Source organism: Mus musculus, chromosome 6 (assembly GCF_000001635.26).
Source record: "Mus musculus strain C57BL/6J chromosome 6, GRCm38.p6 C57BL/6J".
NCBI classification, from domain to species: Eukaryota; Metazoa; Chordata; class Mammalia; order Rodentia; family Muridae; genus Mus; species Mus musculus.
The window spans coordinates 119,450,033-119,467,269 of record NC_000072.6 but is presented as its reverse complement, the minus strand read 5'-3'; the positions used below and the strand labels follow the sequence as shown (position 1 = coordinate 119,467,269).

At 45.5% G+C, this 17,237-nt stretch overlaps 1 protein-coding gene across 3 annotated transcripts in view; it reads left to right on the top strand.

Moving 5' to 3' along the window:
* Wnt5b (wingless-type MMTV integration site family, member 5B) overlaps positions 1 to 17,237 on the top strand; it is a 112,294-nt gene that overhangs the window by 77,555 nt on the left and 17,502 nt on the right. The window contains exon 1 of one of the 3 annotated variants that reach the window (NM_001271758.1): positions 59 to 171. The exons of the other annotated variants lie outside the window; for them this stretch is intronic. The gene's annotated coding sequence lies outside the window, so the exon portion shown is untranslated. Of the gene's footprint in view, positions 1 to 58; positions 172 to 17,237 lie in introns of those variants that run through there. 3 annotated transcript variants of the gene reach the window in all.

Below are 17,237 nucleotides of genomic sequence, written 5' to 3'. Positions count from 1 at the left end.
GGTTCCCTTCTCTGCCAAGAGAAGGTTCAAGGTCTAACAGGAAAGTTAGACTCTAAGGCCTTGCTGCTTCTCATTCCATGAGCTGGGGAGAGACAGTGTGGAAGTCAAACCATGTCTTTCTTGAGAGCAGGTGCTGCTGGGGTTCCCTGAATGGCGGCTAGGTGCCAAGAGGTCAGTGATTAACATCATTCTGTGTGAAAATTCGGCCTGGAGATTTCTAGAGTTGGCACAACTTTGGACTAACAGTTTGGTGGGGTTCTTGATTGTTGTTTAACTTTCATGTTTTGTTTTTTTCATCTTTGGAGATGGAGGCTCACTACATAGTCTAGGGCATCCTGGCACTAGCTCCCCATCCACCTGAGCCTCCCTGGTACCAGGTTACAGGTACCACCGTGTTCAGCCTTTTATTTTAAATTTTCCTGTTAAGCAGAGAGTCAAGTAATCTATTCAAGTAGTGGATGTTACTAATGTAACCAATGTGAGGTCCTTATTAGCTTTTGTTTCTGATGTTTGTTACATTTTGAGTAGAACCCAGGGCTTCCTGTGTGTTTGCCCAAGTGCTCTGCCTCTGAGCTGCTTTGACCATGGATGGGGAGCAGGTACACCTGCCCTTGGGATTTCCGAGGAGTCCTTGGTGTAATTGGTTGAAGGAATCTAAATTAGTGTTAACTTCAGGCATGGTAACGGATCGTAGCGATTAGGTGGCAGCATTGTGATTTGGCTCTGAATGTCCTATGCAGAGATTTAATGACCGTTCTTATTTTATAAATGATGAAAATCAGGCACAGAATAAGAACCACCTTCCTTGGGGTCCTGGGAGTAGTTATGGTCTACTGCATCTGTCCTCTGACCCTCAGAGCATCAACTCTCACCAATGCTGTGTGTACTGGGGCCACCTGACCTCTGTGTTTAATATTAGAATAGTTCTGTGTGCTTTAATAGTAAGACATTGGCAGGGTGCTAGAGAAATAACTCAGTGGTTAAAAGTACTGGCTGGGGGGCTGGAGAGATGGCTCAGTGGATAAGAGCACTGACTGCTCTTCCAGAGTTCCTGAGTTCAATTCCCAGCAACCACATGGTGGCTCACAACCATCTGTAGTGAGATATGATGTCCTCTTCTGGTGTGTCTGAAGACAGCTACAGGGTACTCACATATATAAAATAAATAAATATTAAAAAAAAAAAAGAGTACCGGCTGTTCTTCAGAGGACCTGGATATAAATCCCAGCACCCACAGAGCAGCTCACAACTGTCTGTAGCTCTAATTCCAGGGGATCCAACATCCTCACACAGGCTAACATGCAAGCAAAACCCCAATGCACATAAAATGAAAATAAACTATAATAGTTTTAAAGAAAAAGACATTGGTAGAAGTATATGGGCATCTGACCTCCAGTTATCTTGGTGACTAAGACAATCCAGCTGCAGTCAGGGAGGGGAGGGGAAATCCCAAGTGTACCTGCTCCCCATCCATGGTCAAAGCAGCAGGGGGCTGTGGGGAAATGGAGAAACCGTCCAGGACCGGTTTTGCAGTCCTCTTTCAGCTTAGCTCTCCATTTTTCTAATCACATACCTATTAAAAAATTACCATATATATGGACTAAAAACAGTGTCATTCCTGGCAGTGCCCTGCAATTGGCTTAGCTGGCGTTGTGATTCCGCCAACAGTGTCATATTCTGTGGTGTGTCACTATAGAAAAGTCCCAGCAGATACATATTTGCTCCTTTTGTTGCCCTTAACATCCCCACGAAGGAGTCATCTCCTCCCTTCCTCCACTTCTCCTACTCTTCTTTCTTTCCTGTGGTGCCGGGCATCTAGCCTAGGCCCTTGGATGTGCCAGGCCAGTGTGTTCCCACTTTTGAACAGTGGTTTTCAAGATAGGCCTGTCATTCATTAAAAATACCCTGTAAAATGAGGCCTCAGCTACATAACAAGTTCAAGGCCAGCCTGTCTCAAAGGGGGAGGGAGGAGAAACCAAACACCTGTGAGGTATATAACGAGAATTTCAATCACTACATAAACTGATGAGTAGACTGATATTTACATTTCTCATTGTTATGTACTATTACATAGAAAATGCTTACATTTTGAGCATTAAAAAAAAACCCTGAATATTGTGAACAGTATTAAATCAGCTTAAATATTAAATCCCTTAAATTGCAGGGATCTAGGCGGGAACAGCTCGTTCCATTGCAGTACATTCATTACGTTCCAGGGGTTTGGTTTCTAACCTGCTCATTTGGATTCTGAGGCAGATCTGGAAAAGAGAGCATTAGAAACCCAAATGACTTCATAAATCATTGCTATTCCACCACAGAATGTCTCAAACAAAGGCAGAACCAAACCAAACCAAAAGGGGAGTGGTGGTGTCCTATAATACCAGCAGTGGGAGGTGAACGCAGCGGGATGGGGAATCCAAACCCATCAGCTACATAGTAAGCTCCAAGGCCAGCCTGGGATATAAGAGACCCCTGCCTCAGAACACAATAAAACCAAAGCAAACGAAAACAACTAATTCTAGAAGCTTTTGGTGGTATGAGCCAAGGTTACACGTGGTGGTTAGACTACACTGCTCCGTTTCTGAAAGTGAGCGATGAAGTATGTGCTGGAGTAGGCTAAAACTTGAACATTTTCTTAAGCATTAAAACTTTTCCCCTGTATTTTTTTAGTTGACTACCCACCCTGCAAATTCCCTAATGAGAGCAAATTATCTAAATATGGGAATCAAAACAACAATAACAAGTTATAGGTTTAGGGGAGAACTTGTAGTGAAGATGGAACCCGGGGCCTGGGACGTGTCCAGTGCATACCTGCTCTACCACCCAGCCACACCCCAACCCCAGACACTTTGCAGGCACATCAGTGACACTCCTGGAATCTACTCCTCTGCAGCAGTGTGCTGGGTTGGTTTGCTGATGGTCGGATGATTGTCTGAGTTGTGTTTGTGGGTACAGCAAGCCTTGTGTTTAAGAGTCTACGTTTTAATGTTAATTTCTGTTTCAGTAAAAGCATTGTTTAGTAGGAAAGGAAGAAGTCAAAGTATCTTTATTTGCAGATAATATGATTCTGTGCATAGGGACCATAAAGACTCCATAAGAAAATGGTTCTTTCTTTGTTTCAGAAGAAAACTCTTAGAGCTGATAAACACTTTCAGCAAAGTGGCGGGATACAAAATTGCTACACAGAACTCAGCAGCCTTCCTATATCCTAGTAACAAACATGCTGAGAAAGAAGTCAGGAAACAGCCCCACTCACAATAGAAAAAGAAAAAGAAAAGAAACCAAAACCTTGAGCCTTGAAGTAAAACTAAACCAAGGACGGGAAAGACCTGTATGATGGTAACTTTAAAGCATGGAAGAAAGAAACTGGAAACGATCTTAGAAGATAAACCTCTTTGCTCGTGGATTGGAAAGAATTCCTATTGTAAAATGGCTATACTAAAAGCAACCTACAGATTGAATGCAGTCTTAATAAAAAATAAAATAAAATGTGATTCTCCTCAGAAATGGGGGGGGGGGACGGGGACCAGAAAACCTTTAAATATGGAAGCCCAGAAGACCTTGAATAACCAAAACAACCCTGAGGAAAAAAAGCATAGTGCAGGAGGTGTCACTGTGTCTGACTTCAAGATATATACAGAGTCTAATAAAAGCAGTTGAGTACTAGCACACAGCACACACACACACACACACACACACACACACACACACACACTGGTGGAATAGAAGATAATTCAGATACAAACCCACACAGATGCTAGAAATCCACAGTGGAGAAAAAAATGGCACTGGGAAAATTGGTTGTCCACGTACAGAAGAGTGGAGCCTTCTATCTCGTCCTGCATCTGAGTCAACTTCAGATAGATCAGAGGTGTCGGTGTAAGACCCTCAAGTCTGCAACTAGAGAGGGAAACACCTCACATGCAGGCAGAGCCAAGGGCTTTCCCAGCAGGGCTCCAGCCACTCAGGAAGTAAGGCCCATGATTGGGAAGGAGAAAGAACCTCGTGGAACCAAAAGGCTTCTGTACAGAAAGGAAGCAGTTGAGTCAACAGTCGACAGAATGGAAGATCTCTGCATGCTATATATCTGATGAAAGATGAATATGAGAATATACTACCAAAACCAGCTACAAGAAGAAAACAAACAGTCCAATTGGCAAATGGCCTAATCAAATGAACACACATGTCTCAACAGATGAAATACAAATGACCAGTAATTACAACTCCACAAGCCCTCAGAAAAATGTAAATGCTCCACTGAGATTCCATCTTTCCACTCAGAAATGCCAGACACCAAGAAAACAAATGAACACAGGGAGGTGGTAGCATACGTGTTTAACCCCAGCACTCAGGAGGCAGAGGCAGGCGGATCTCTGAGTCTGAGGTCAGCCTGCTCTACAGAGTGAGTTCCAGGACAGCTAAGGGTGTACTGTGAAACCCTGTCTCAGAAAAACAAACAAAGCCCTAATGCTGTCAAGAATGCGGTTAGAAGGGAGCTCCTAGACACTGCTAGTGAAGGTGTAATGCATTCTAGAGACTGTGGAAGTCAGTGGTTCCTCTAAAACTAACAGTGAATCTTCCCTGTGACCCAGCTGTCCCTGTCCACATCAGCTCCTCACAGACACTTGCACACGAGTTTTTACTGCAACACTTTTCACAAGTCCTGTGTTCTGGAACCAACCCAGGTGTCTATCCGCACAGAGGTCGATTAGGAAAGTGTGGTATCCATGGAACATAAAAGGGATTTTTTTTTCAGGCATGGAAAAGAATGAAGTCATGTTATTGTAGGAAAATGCATGTACCTGGATCTCCATGTTAAGTGAACCAAGCCAGTCTCAGAAACACAAATACTGTGTGTCTCCTCTTGTTGGCAGTTTCTGGATTCCATAGAAATACATAAAACACAGGGAGAAATGAAAAGAGAGGTGAAGCTAACTAAGGGGACAGAGGGTGTTAACAGGAACAGGGAAGGGTTAAAAAAAAGCAAGGTTTGGGGTTTATGAGGCGAAATATGCTCAACATAGTTTTATATACATATATGAAAAGTTAAAACAATAAATATTTTAAAGTTAGACTTTTAGAAAGCCTGCAAGAGAAAGATTACCATGTCTCCCCCATCAGGAGGTCAGAACTGAGGAAGCCTCAAGGACCTGGCCATTGGCCCCTAAAGCTAAGCTGTATTACTGAGTGGAACCAGTTATATGTCAGAACAGCTAGGCAAGAGTCCTGGGTGGATAGCTAGTGCCAGGACAGGTAGCAAGCTCTCTCAGATGACTGGAATCCGGAAGCTAATGACTGTGACTTTGCTAATGTGGTCAGAACATTGCTGGGTGACGTAGCTGCATGCTACCAGTGAGACCAACAAGAGGACTTTGAGAGTATTCTTTTTGTTATAGCTGCTAGCGAGGTTCCCAGAATAAGGCCATGCTGCGACCAAAGCCACGGCTTCCCAGCCTCACTGTAAGTGACCACACTGTCGTTGGAATTCATAAATATGACCAATATGACTAAAGTGTCTGAGGTTATCATAGAGATAACTTGAACTGATGTTATAAATCAGTTATGTTGATATATGTGAGTGGAGACTCCTAGCTCCACAATTAAAATTAAAAGGAAAGATGAGTTAGCATGGGAGAGATAAGCTATTGTCCCTGAGAAATAGTTAATACATTTAATTCAATTAAATGATATTAATCTAATGAAATGACTATCTAGTTCTCGTGGTAGACATGTACAATGCAATCAAAATACTCAAACTTGAACAGTACAACTAAGGTTAAAAAAACTCAAATTATATGCAGATGTACTTTTCTCTTTGTTTTGTTTTGTTTTGTTTTTGTTTTTTCAAGACAGGGTTTCTCTGTGTAGCCCTGGTTGTCCTGGAACTCACTCTGTAGACCAGGCTGGCCTCGAACTCAGAAATCTGCCTGCTCTGCCTCCCAAGTGCTGGGATTAAAGGCGTGCGCCACCACTGCCCAGCTTACAGATGTATTTTTCTAATGGAAATAAACTAGACATGTGTAGCTTATAGCTTAGAAGGCTGTTTCTGTGTATGACGTCAGGGAGTGAAAGGGTCTGGGAGAATTTATGTCTGTTTATGCAGATGATCCAAGCTCTCTGTGCTCTGCAGAGACCTAAACAGCAAGGCTGTGTGACCCATCCTCTCACCCCAGGACTCTCACCTGTGTTTACTGACTCTTTATAGCTATGTCTGGCTACCTGCACTCCCTGCTAAACTGGGCCAAGAAATCTTCAGCGCCTGGCCCGAGGCTTGAGCTGGAGTGGCTCTAAGCTGGGTATGACAGTTCTCCCTGTAATCTTAGCCACTGGGGAGATGAGAGCGAGAGTGTCCCTTGAGTCCAGAAGTTTGAGGCTAGCCTGAGACCCCCATCTCAAGAAGAGCAAATGGGGGCAGGGAATAAGACAAAAGGAGCTGTCGAGATGGCTCAGCGAGTAAAGACCCTCGTCGCTAAGCCCAAGGACCTGAGTTCAGTCCCTGAGATCCACATGGAAGAAGAGAGCCACTTCCCACAAATTATCCTCTGAGACACACACACTTAAATAAGTTAATAAAACTGTTACGAAGAAGAGAGAAAGTGTAGAGCAGTAACATGAACTCTGATCATTGTTTCCTTGGATAATTAGTGTTGGGCTGTAGGAAGAGAGCTAGTGGGGAGGAAGACTGGTTTTAAATCTCCAGGGTCAGGGGGAGCTGTCCGGAGCTGAGCGGAAGCCAAGAGAGAAACTACACAGACATCTCTGGTTTCGCCTGTTTTGGGAGGTATTTTCTTAAAGTTGGAAAAATGCAGTCATTTTTATTATTTGCTGCCCAGCATCACAAGTGCTCCCTGCGTGGACCACATCTGGACATGTTACATTTGTGTGATACTTGGGCTATTTTCCATTGACTTTCCATGTTGACATTGGCTTTGGTGTTTGGGCCTGTGGTTTCCCTTGACACAAACACGGACTCATTTCTTACCACTGAAATTTTCCTAGGGTGCTAGGTTTCAGGCTGGAGGGGATGTGAGGGTGACTGCGCACACCCTCCTTGCTCTCCCCTTTGGGTGCCGCCGCCGCCGCTGCCTACGCTTGCTAAGGTATATCAAATGGGCCACGTCCGAGCAGAACAGAAGACAGGCTGGAACTGGTGAGTCGGCTCAGTGGTTAAGAGCAGGTGCTGTACAGTAGTGAGAACCAGAGGTTGGATACCAGCACCCATGTAATCCAAGCATCAAGCAAAAGAAAGCCCAGCCCCCAGACCCAAGCATGCATCTTTTGGAACGTACGCATGTGTGCATACACTACCACATACACACACAAACCTATAAATAAAATCGAAAAGCAAAGAACAACAAAAAGAGTTCACTTGTAGACAGCCAAGGAGATGGCAGCGCTGGGCACCTTAGCACACATCTGTAGACCTCAGAGCTTATATTTGCCACCCAGACAGGGTCAAGGGGTCTGGCCTTCTGTAAAGAAGAACTGGCAGCATGTCTTCCTCCAGTTTCTGTACCACCTGTGCGGGGCTGCTGGGCTTCCTGCTCTGTCCCTGACTGTAACTTTGGGTAGCAGCCTTTCATAGTGTTTACAGAAGACACTCAGAATTTCAGAAATCCCCAGACAGTTTCTTTTTTTATTATTGTTATCATTATTACATTTAAATAGTTATTAATTTCTTGGTGCTTTGTCTGTGTATGTATGAGTGTACACACAATATGGCATGTGCGGAGGTCAGAGGACAATTTTGGGGAGTCAGTTTTCTTCTTCCACCATGTGAATCCCATGGATTGGGTTCAGGTTGCAGGTCAGGTGGCCGACACCCTGACCTGCTGAGCCATCTTTAAACTAAGCTTTTGAAAATGTTACTTCCTTCTGTTGACAGAACCCAGACGGCAGCGCCCAGGGCGGGGAGCACTAGTGTTTTCTCAAATTTGAATCACTTCATGGTCACCTTGTCATCTAGACACAGAGGGTGACATCAGGGCATCTTAGTGGCTTTAGGGCCTGGTTAGGTTTGGAAAAGTGACTGAGCAAAAACAGACAAGGGTTTGGTGGGGAGAGAGGAAAACTTTCTGACTCAACACTTCCTCTCCCAATGTGATATAAGTCCGTATCTGGTTACAGGAGTTCTTTGGCAAAAACATTAAAAAAAAAAAAAGAAAAGAAAAAAAAGGTAGATTTAAAGGAAAAGTCAAGGTGTCCCTGGCCAGGTGAGGTGTCAGTGGCCACCGTGTTTGCTTAGGGACCCTCTGTAGAAACCTTCCTGATCCAGGAGCAAAAACTCCAACTCAGCCAAGTACCAGGTTCTGGGTGAGATTTGGAATCGCTTTGACCTCACCTGAGAAGACTATGTGTGGATGTCACAGGAAGCATAAATCTGCAGCCCCCAGCAGGCTGCTTACTGTATTTCTCTTCCATTTATACAGAGTGGAAGACAGGCAGGCATACTCTGGGAAGCTCAGGGCTGCACCAAGTTGAAGACCAAGTGGACTAAAGGTGATTCAGCTACTGCAGCTAGAGATGGCTACCTGCTAGCAGACACAGGGGGATGCCTCTGTCTGGAAGTATCCTAATTTTAAAAGTAAATGGCCTATGAAAGAGCATTGCAGTGGCTAATAGACATGTAATCTGCACCTTCCCTAAGCATCAGAGAAATGCAATTTAAAACGTGCTAACTTAGTATGAATACCAACCAAATGTCAGCTAAGTGTCTTATTAGGCTTTATTTCCATCAAAAGTCGGAAATTCTAAAAATAAACGTTATTTGAAAGTGTAATTTCCCTGTAAACTTAATGATTCAACTGAGCCAGACTGTTCTCTGGTCTGTAGATGTGAAGGGCATTAACACTGAAACAAAACTGTGTGGCCTTGGCTCTGAGGCCCCATCCCCCAAGCTCTCAAGCCGTCTGGGCAAGCGCTTTTGCACTGAGCTGCATGTCCAGCCTGCTCTCTCATTGTCCAGTATAGGGCTAGAGAGTGTGGCTTGTCGAGGGCCATAGCTGGAGTTGCATTAGTATGCCCTGTCACTGAAGGCTGGGTGGCGTCCGTCCGGGAGCTTTATGCAGGTGGTGGCTGGGAAGGCAGTGAGGTGGTTAGTTACTCAATGCCATAGGAACTGAGCTCAGTCCCAGAAACTCACATAGAAGAGAGTCAGAAGAACTGGCTCTCACAAGTTGTTCTATAATATGTCTGTTTTGGCACATACACACCATGTGTGCACTCATACACACCACAGGCACACGCACAATGGGAAAAACCACACGGAAGTTTCAGCAATTTTTGTTTGTTTGTTTTTTGTTTTTTGAGATTAGGTTTCTCGATGTAGCCCTGGCTATTCTGGAACTCATTCCGTAGACATATACAAACATTATGATGGAGAGGCGGCTTGCACAGTTAAGAGCAGTCATTATACGATCATGGGGGCGGGGGGCTTAAATCTTAGCACACAGATAGCAAGCAGGTGTCTGACATCTGCCTGTTAACCCGGCTCCAAGAAGAGTAGAAACAGGAGCATGGCTGGGGCTTGCTGGCTTCTTGGCTAGGAGCAGAGCATGAGCCCATGGTTGGGGGGAACCCTACCTCTGACGCCTGCCTTCCCTGAACACATAAGTGTGTGAACATACATGCGCACATATGCTTGTATAATGAACAAACGAACAAATGAGTGAATGATCTTTTAAAAATGTAGAAGCAGGGTCAATCATAATGGCTCATGCTTTTAATCCTGGCAGTCAGGAGGCAGAGGCAGACAGATCTTCGTGAGTGAGGCCAGCCTGGTCTACATGGTCTACAGCCAGCCAGGCTAGATAGTGAGACCTTGTCTCAAAAAACCAACAAATAAATGATATGATCTGCACTGGGTTACCTCGTTTAATAAATGACATCTCAGCTCCAGTTTCATCCATTTTCCTTCAAATTGCATAAATTGATTTATAAAACTTCATTGTATTTAAGTACCCCCTTTTCATGATCCATTCATCTGTTGATGATGGATCTAGGCTGAGTCCATTTCCTGCCTGTTGTGAATAAAGCAGCAGTCATAACAGATGAGCAAGTATCCCTGCAGTAGGTTGCAGAGTCCTGTGGAATTATACAACTAAATCGTATGGGAGTTCTAGTTTAGTTTTTGAGAAACCTCCACACTGAGTCTCATAGTGTTGACTAGTTTACACTCAAAGAGTTTCCCAAATACAGTCAGCTAAGTGCACCAACAGACACTTGTGATCTTCAACACTTGGAAGGCTGATACAAGATGCTCATGGGTTCCAAGCCCTTGGCTTGGGCAACTTACAGGGATCCTGTTATACAGCAAGGACACGGGTGTGACTCCATCAGTCATAGACAGTGTGCTTGCCTAGTGTACCCAAGGCTGGGTTCAGTCCATAGCAACAATAGAACAGAAAAGGGAGCAGATGAATCAGATACAAAGTAGACTAAGATAAGGCTTTGTACTGGTTGAGGTTATGTTGATCCTTGTAATAATCCCCTCCTCTCCAAGATGGCTTCAAACATTGGCTCTGAACAGCTGTAGTTTGTATTTATGTGTGAAAAATTAGCCGGGCATGGTGGTGCACGCCTTTAATCCCAGCACTTGGGAGGCAGAGGCAGGTGGATTTCTGAGTTCGAGGCCAGCCTGATCTACAAAGTGAGTTCCAGGATAGCCAGGGCTACACAGAGAAACCCTGTCTTAGAAAAAAAAAAAAAAAAGAAGAAGAAAAGAAAAATCAAAGTAGCTGTTCCATTGTCTGGACATTGGTCATCTGGGGGCCTGGGCAGCTTTCTGTCTTGAAGCTCTGTCTTCGGCTTTGGAGGCTGTTGTGTGGGTCTGTTAGGTAGTTAAGCAACTAAAGAGGAAACAGTTTCAGGTCATTGTTGGCTGTGTTGCTTTTGGGACTGTGGTGAGGCAAGATCATCATGGTGGGGACCTGTGGTAGAGGAAGCTCTTCACTCTAGGGCCGAAATGTTAAGGAGACAGACTGGGAAGACCCAAGGTCTCCTTATCCCCTTCAAGGGTACAACTGCAGGGACCCAATTGCCTTCTCTTGAACTCGCCTGAAAAAGGTTCCATCGCCTCTCACCAGTGTCCCAGGCTGGAGAAGAGAGGCCTTTCACACAGGGACCATGTCCTAATGATCGTGGCTATTGTGCTCATCGTAATCACAGAAGGAATGAGCTTGGGGGCTGCTCATTGGAGGGCTTCGTAGGTGAATCCTGGAAGCTACAGAATCTCACGAGATCTCAGTAGTTGAGATATCCCAGCAACAGGCGATACAGACACACTGTGTGCCAGTTGGGTAACTAACTCTAGAGCTCTCCACCAAGGGTCTGAACAGGAAGACACATCCCAAGAGAATGGAACGATTTCTTGGATAAATGTGTGCAAATCTAGAAGCATAGGTTACGTCACTGCTCATCCACCTGCTCTTGTCCGCATACAACACCCTTTCTTAGGCTAGTGGTATGGCATTTGTCTGTGGGTTGGTTTGTTTATTATTATTATTATTATTATTACTATTACTATTATTATATCATCATTTGTTTGTGGGAAACACAGGAAGCCCTGAGTGAGTGAAATCCTGAATAAATGTGGGCTGTCGACACAGGCACTGCCATGTCAAGGACCAATGCCTCAGCCCCACTTGACTGGCAAAGATCAGAGGGATGGATGGCAAAGCCTTCCTCTGGTCTAGGTGTGAATGTTGGCAGTGTGTGCAGAAAATGTTCACTGTAGTCGTGTCCTCACATGACTACTGGGAACTACTCCCCGACAGAGACTGCTCACTGCATGCTATAAATCCGCCTCCCTGTTTAACTGTATATAATAGACACAGCAAGCTTCTGGGTGCCGAGGCTTCTCCACCAGGGCTTCCAGTCCACCCGACCCCAGCTTTTCTGTGTGTCCCAGGACCCTTTCTTCCTTCATTCCCTCATCTCTCCAGTTATGTCAGTCCCTGGAGCTGTGCTGGATGTGACATCTGCCATCTGTGTGTGTGCACGGTGTACACACATAATTGAATGTACCACTGCGTGCTGTGTGGCCAGAGGACAAGTGTGTATAGAGTTGGGTCTCTCCTTCCATCGTCCCATGGGCCCCAGGATGGAATTCAAGTTGCCAGGCTAGTGTGGCAAGCGCCACTCAGCCATTTTGCTGGCCCCATTTTTGTTCATTTAAATGGTACATGAACTTTAAGCTCTCTCTCTCTCTCCCTCTGTGTGTGTGTGTGTGTGTGTGTGTGTGTGTGTGTGTGTGTGTGTGTGTGTGGTTGGGCTCTTCCCAAGGCTATGTGTGGATGGAGACAATTGTTTCTCTCTCCCTGTCTCTCTGCAGTGCTGGGATAGAACCCGAGTCCTTGCAAATGCTTGGTAAGAGCTGGGCCACTGAATCCTATCCCAGTCTTGTGCCCTATTCCCCTTCAGTGGTGACCAAGGGAGAGCCTACATGGGTAGACAATCCAGTCCTGTGCTGGGGGCTGGTTCTCAGTACTAACTCCATCCCTTTTCCTCTCACGTGACTGTGACCCTTGCTCTCCTTTAGCACCTTATCAGGTTTCCATGGTTTCTGGCCCCTCTGCTGGGAGCCCAGCCCCTAGCCTTTCACCCCCTAAGCTCCATCAGCCATTATTGTCATTAAATAGTTATGTTTCCTAAATACAGATCTGATAGTGCTTCCATCTGTGTGGTACCTGGAACTACTCCTGTAAGCCACAGAACAAAGCCAGGACTTTTTGGTGGGTCCTCAAGGCTCCAAGAATTGGCTCCAGTGTGAAGGTTCTGTTGCACCAAGAGCACATAAGTTCTATTTTTCCCTAGATTTTGACATTGTACCCCATTCTAGTTTGCTACCTGTTGCTGTTACAAGCACCATCCAAAGGACTGGAGAGATGATTCAGTGAGGCCAGGCGTGGTGGCGCACGCCTTTAATCCCAGCACTTGGGAGGCAGAGGCAGGTGGATTTCTGAGTTCGAGGCCAGCCTGGTCTACAGAGTGAGTTCCAGGACAGCCAGGGCTGCACAGAGAAACCTTGTCTCAAACAAACAAACAAAAATAAATAAATAAATAAAATAATAATAATAAAGAGTACTTGCTGCTCTTGTAGAGGACCTGAGGTTGATTCCCAGCACCGAAATGGTGGCTTACCATTTTGTAACTCACACAGACACACACACATACAGGTACACAGACACACAGGCACATAGATACACAAATACATAGACACAGAGACACACATAGACACGAACAAATACGTACACACAAAGACATACACATAGAGACATACATAGACACACATAAACACTCACACAAACACACATAAAAACACCAACAGATACACTGACACACAATGAGACTCACACATAGAGACATACACAGACACACATAAACACTCACACAGACATAAAAACACCAACAGATACATACACTGACACACACAATGAGACTCACACACACAGCTATATATACAAACACTGGCATATACACACAGAAACACACACACAGACAGAGGCACACAGAAATACACACAAACACCAGCAGACACACACCATGACACGCTGTGACTCAAAACACAGAGATACACACATAACAGCATACACACAGACAGACACAGACATAATCACACACAGATACACACAAACACATATACTCTATATAGTTGTTTGGAAAACAGAGTAACGTCTTTCCAAAAACTGCATATAGCCAGAAATGTGAATTTAGTAAAATGATCACTATAGCTATAATACATATAACAACACACACTATATATGAGAGAACAGAGAGGAAAAGTCAAAAGCCTTGGGAGTCTGTGTTCCAGCAGAGCCTATATTCATGCTGCAAAAACTATCAATGAGTCAAGCAGGAGAGAGAGAGGGAGAGACGTGGTGGTCAGAGCATAACTTCTTTTTTTTTTGTTTTTGTTTTTTCAAGACAGGGTTTCTCTGTATAGTCTTGGCTGTCCTGGAACTCACTTTGTAGACCTGGCTGGTCTCGAACTCAGAAATCCGCCTGTCTCTGCCTCCCAAGTGCTGGGATTAAAGGCGTGCGCCACCACCGCCCGGCCAGAGCATAACTTCTAAGAGTGTGTTCTCTCCACAGTGTGGGTCCTGAGGATCAAGTCGTTGGGCCGCACGTGAGACCCCTTTACCTGCCGAGCTATCTCACTGGCCCTTCTCCAAGTCCCATTCAACTATGCTCCTGTTTGCAAAATCAGCAGTATGTTGAGTTGGTAGCACAAGGAGCATTTCTGTGTCAGTGAGCTGGTATAGACAAGCTGCCAATGGTCCTCGGTGAGGATCCAGTGTGTGCGCTGCACACCCTCCCCTCCCTGTAAACTGGGGAGTTTGCAGATTATGGAAGCAGCCCATAGCCGCACCCCCCCCCCAACTCCACAGCAGACCAACTAAGTCATTTTGCAAGATGAAAGCATCTAAACACCTTTCCCACAACCCTCCAAGCTTTGGCTTCTGGGTTCCTGGGAATAATTTCCTAAGCCACGCTCACTTAGGGGCCATCCATTTTTAAATGACTGTAATTCATCATTTAAATGGATGAAAATCCTTTATCTTCTGCACAGAGTAAAACTTGCATGGACTTTTGCTTGACAACTGGGGAGAAAAACGGTGCTTTTTCCAAGTAAGAGGACCTGCCGCTTCCAGGGCCACAGCAGCGAGGGACAGCCTGGAGTCTGGGGGCTTCTTTGGGGCATTTATTCTCACTGTGTTGGTGCAAATGGGAGCGCTTCACTTATTTTTCTGTGGCGCTGGAAGCTGGTGGTCTGGGATTCTCTATTTCTGGGTACATGGAGCTCTGGGTCCACCTCCAGCACTGCAATTGGGCGCCTCTCCTTCCTGCTTTCCCGACACCCCCTCCCCCGCCGGCTCCTCCCCGGGAATGCCAAATGCATTTCTACTTTAACATCTCTAGCAAGTGCCAGAATTTAAATCTCCTCCCTTCTGTCACCCTCTCTCCCGCCCCACCCCCAGGGCACTGCTTCTCGAGACACATTTGAGTTCTCCAGAGGCCGCTGCAAAAGGTGGTGGGGCTGGTAACTCCTCTTCCCACTCCACCTCGGAGGTTCTTTTCTTTTTAAATTTTCGTCTCTACCCACTGTCGAGGAAGTAGATCACACAAAGGAATGCTGTGCCTTAAGGGCTAAGAGGATCCGCTGAGCAAAGCGGGAAGGAGGAATGGGGGGCAGGGTAGAAGCAGAGACCCTTGGGAGAAATAATTAAGGCTGGCAGAGAAAGCCTGTGTTAATTGAGCTGAACCGAAGATGAGCATCCGGGGATTCCTTCGAGAGACTGGGGTTTTCTGATAAAGTCTTCCTTACATTGCTGCATTAATCTTCTCTTACTATTAAAATTAAAAAAAAAAAAAAGCCTGTTTAAAGAAGAAAGGTATCTATGAACTAAAGAGTGACCACCGGCAAAAAAATAAAATAAGATGGAAGTGACACAGAAAGTAGCGTGCCCAAAGCCTGTTTTTTCCAAGGCATGAGGAAGCCATACTGCCTGGTGTGGAAACAGGCTGGTTCGTGGAGAGGATGCTGGGGTCTGTGTGCCGGTTTGCTCCCTGTCTTGCCCCACCCTCCAATAGCTATGCCATGGGGCTGTCTCTAAATTAATAAACATTTGTTTAATATTTCCTTTTGAGCTTGAATATTCTTTTTGTAAGGAGAAAAGACAGAGGGAAAAGGATGTTTGTCTGCCCTATGAGACTGAGAAAATTCACAGAGCTCCACCAGGCACACTAATAGGACTTTTTTTTTTCTCATTTTTGAACATTTTTGTTGTGTAACGTACAACTCAGGAACATGGGAAATGGCACAGAGCCACCATGTGGACATAATATATGCATAGCCAAATATATGGCATAGTGAAGTGACTTTATCCAGCATGGCACTCAGAAATTCCAGGTCTCTTCCTCATCATGGTCCCCTGTCCCATCCTGGAGAGGACACCCCCACCCCTCCACCCCACCCCCACACACGGTATCGGTGATAACCAGCTTCTTGTTTTTCTGTATGGCTTACACTTAAGTTCGCTGTGACTTGCTTTTCTGTGGTCTGTTGGTAAGATTTGAGCGTGGTTACATGCATCTGTGGCTTGTTCATATCTATTCCTACACAATACTTCATTGCAACCGCAGGTCTCAGCTGGCCTGCCCAGCTCCTGTCAGTGGCAGGAGGCTGACCCTGGGCTGCTAACCTATTTGCGTATTTATTCATATTTATTTATATTTGGCTGGGAACTCATGGATGGGGGCGTGGTAAGATTCGGAGATCAAATGCAGGCTCTGCTCTACAGCCGCTATTGACTTACTTCCTGGTGCATCAGTAGCTACAGGGGAGGGAACAGCTTCATCCCTGTGAGCACAGCTTGGTTTAGATATAACCCCTGTCCTGTGTAGTCCATTCATCTAAAGTGTATACAGGCAGGTGGTACTTAGTGCAATCACAGGCCTGTGTAGCCACAGTCATCAACAATGTTTCAATATGAGTTGTTACAGTGTTTCTTTCAGTGATCCACACACATGAGTACCAGAGTAAAAGCCAGTGGACTAGCTAGCTATGTGCTAGAGCTCTGGCTTGGTTTGCCTATGCTGAGTAGCTCTGTGGTCTTGAAAGGTGTGGAACACCCTAGGGTGATTGGCTTAAGTTAGCAGCGAGTAGAAATTTGTTATTAAAATACAAACTGGCAGCAGTTGCTCCCTGGACTCTGGCCACATCTGTGTCCTGTCTCTTAGGGTGGATGTGAGATATTTTACGCAGCGGGACTAAAACATCTCCGTTAGCGCCACACTGTCCATCGACACACCCTGCAAGCATGTCAGAAGAGAAGATGACTGCCCAGCGTCAGTCCTTGGACCACTGCTGGCCAGGACAGAGCTCCTGAGGATACTGCTGTGTGCCTTATTTCATGCACCTCCCATCTGACAGACAGTGGGAACAACATACATACTAGAGACTTTTTTGTTTGGGTCTCTGTTTGATTGGTTGGTTGGGTTTAGGGCAATCTTTAAATTTCCACTTGTAGTAGGCTGGGAACTTGGTGGCACACAGGGTGGTGAAGAGCTGCTGGGGCCCGGTGCAGTTTCCCTTTGCGTTTCTGAGACAGGTAGGTGTGGAATTTGCAGCCTCTGTGAAATCTGGTCCTAGACAGCCTATCAGCCTCTGGCGAAGGCAAACACAGCGATGTTAGCAGGCATTGGCTGCCTGTCTCTGAACCGATGGCCTCACTGTC